We start from the raw sequence: 2,776 nt of genomic DNA, 5'->3' as shown, positions 1-2,776 counted from the left end.
TTAAATCTTGAACTCACTCCCGCTTCTTCTTGGTTGCTTCCTTTCTTTATGGGCAACTTTAAATTGAATAGATTGGATTTTAGATGGCTTAAAAATGCATTATCTAACCTCTATTCTGAAATTACTAATCTATGTGCATCTCTACCAAATACATGCAAGTAATGCTTCAAACTATGTATAGGGCCTTCAACCAAAAAAAATTCTTGACTTCAAGCCTACATGTCCAATCATACCAGCTCATTAACTCGGCTATTGATCTTGTTATTAACCTCCCTAATAATATCTTTAGTGCTTGCTCACTTGATATTAAGAAATGTTACACATCCATTGCTTATTATCAATTTGAAGATCTAAAGAACATTCTATGCATCATGATCTCTTGGTCTTTTCAAAATTTTAATTCCTCGTATATTTCATTCCAAAGATTCCGAACAAGTTCCACCTATAGGCAACAGAAGAAATTCTTTCTTTAGTCTCCAAAAGGTTATTGTAATAAACAACTAGCTAATCAATCATACTTATATCTAGCTAAGTGGGAAAATCAACAAGTAAATTAGGGGCATTCCTATGGGCTTCTCTTATTCACCTTTATGGTACAACTTATATTTGTTTTACTTTGAATATAAATTTTGCCAAAGACTAACAAGTCAACAAAGATGGGACATCCTAAAATCATTCTCTCATTGTTTTCATTTCTATAACAATCTTATTTTGATCAATGCCCTAAACCCATTGATCTTCTTTAACACAACAATAAAAAACATGGAGTCTATATTCTATGTCTATCCAAGAGACTTAATCAACCTTGACACCTTTAATCTAAGGACTCTTCTCCAAGGTGTGCATAGGGGCGACCTAGCTAGTGGGTAGGTCCCTCTATGTGGTACTTGCCCAATCTTAGGCTTCCTAAATTTGCCAATTAGGGTGGGTACTTTCATACATCTCTCTCTCTCTCTCTCTCTCTCTCTCTCTCTCTCTCTCTCTCTCTCTCTCTCTCTCTCTCTCTCTCTCTCTCTCTCTCTCTCTCTCTCTCTCTCTCTCTCTCTCTCTCTCTCTCTCTCTCTCTCTCTCTCTCTCTCTCTCTCTCTCTCTCTCTCAAACTAATTCCATGCCTATAATACGATTATGCAAGTAAGATGAAAAAAGATATGGTCTGCCACTATACACAAATCATAAGATCCCATGCCATAACCCATGCATCACACTATGGGCATTTTATGACATCTTGTGGGAGAATTTAAAACTACTCTAACAATCATATCCCACCAGTTTTCTATAAGCTAAACTTTCTTTAAATTTCACAAAAAAGAACTTATGTGCATGTCTCTAAATATTTACATAGGACTTGATTTAGTTTAGCAACCTAAACTAGAAGAATTTAGACCACTTGACCATAGTTAATACATTAAACACTCTCAAATACACATGAACATTGAACATTTTCAAAATATTATAGCAAACCTTCCCACACATTAAGATGTGTGTGTGGATGGGATCTAGAGTATATGTAGCTAAGATGGGTGGAATGCTTGGGTTTATGTGCATGCACCCTAAAGAATCAATGCTCCTAAACTATGGGTAAGTGTGACCTAATAAAAATGCACATACCCTAAGTGCCCTAGAGGCATATAATATGACTTACGGGTGTGTGTGACTCAGAAGGCCTATGTATGAATATGATAGCCTACTGTGCAAGAATGCTTGCCCCCTATATGCACAAGCATTGACCTAACCATACCTAAGAAGTTTCAAACTGTAAGGTGCCCACCCCATCGGCTGTCCAAGCACGCTTTTAGCGCTCTATCGAGAAACGAATCTAAGCGTTGCTGCTCAGCACTCCCATGGAATGTTTTGAGTTTTATCGTCTAGGGTTTCCCGAATCCACCTCTCGCAACAGAACGTTCACGGCTGAATCCACTAGGATCGACCTAAAATTTGGGTTCCTAGTTGTCAAGGTCTCCTGACAACATTCTAGCGTCAAATCTTGGACATCCTACTTTACATAGAGATACCCAAGCCGAAGCAGATCCATGCCGCACTTGGTTCAAAGAGAATGGGAAACGAGAGAGATGCGCCGCTCAACCTCTCTGCCCGTAGGGCATAGTCCCATTCCAGTCCCCTAAAACGGCATGAATCGGGTTCTAACCTAACAATACCTAAAGGTTGAATGACGGTAAAATCTTGTGAGAAGCCTTCCAGTTCTTTGGGACCACCCTGCCGTAGGACGGACCTATTGGGGCTTCCGCCCACCCTTAATAGCTTTAGTTTTCTAATTAGGTCATACCACATTTATGTGTGACACTTAAAATCAGCTTCTTTAATTAAGCCTTTTAGGGAACGAGGTTCGTTCATGTAACTTATAGCACATACACAAAAATAGAGCAAGCAAAATAAGTTCAAAAAAATTCCTTAATTTATCTTCATGTTAATCTTTGTCTCCCGCCCATACAGGAGAAATTATGTATCCCTTTTGTCCAACAGAAGTAACTGGTCCAAATCACATGGCACCACAAATTCACTGACCCAGTGGAAGATACACAGAATTCCACGAAGGTATTCTGCCCACCAAGATTCCACCCTTGTAACTAGTATTTAGGGTTCCAGTATCCCATCCTGGGTCACAAAGGGGCTCGTCAGATTCTAGAAACAATATAGGATTTACAGCCAGAGCCCCCTCTGGCACCCACATTTCCTACAGCTCGAGACTATCCCTATTGACAGACCTTTCGCCTACGGAGCTGGTCCAAGCCTCTCATAGCGATAATCATGACCCCCT

The sequence above is a fragment of the Lygodium microphyllum genome, chromosome 20 (genome assembly GCF_053477565.2).
Source record: "Lygodium microphyllum isolate KBCC chromosome 20, Lygodium_microphyllum_v1.1.10, whole genome shotgun sequence".
NCBI classification, from domain to species: domain Eukaryota; kingdom Viridiplantae; phylum Streptophyta; class Polypodiopsida; order Schizaeales; family Lygodiaceae; genus Lygodium; species Lygodium microphyllum.
The sequence above is the reverse complement of the archived record's forward strand: the minus strand, read 5'-3'. Positions refer to the sequence as shown.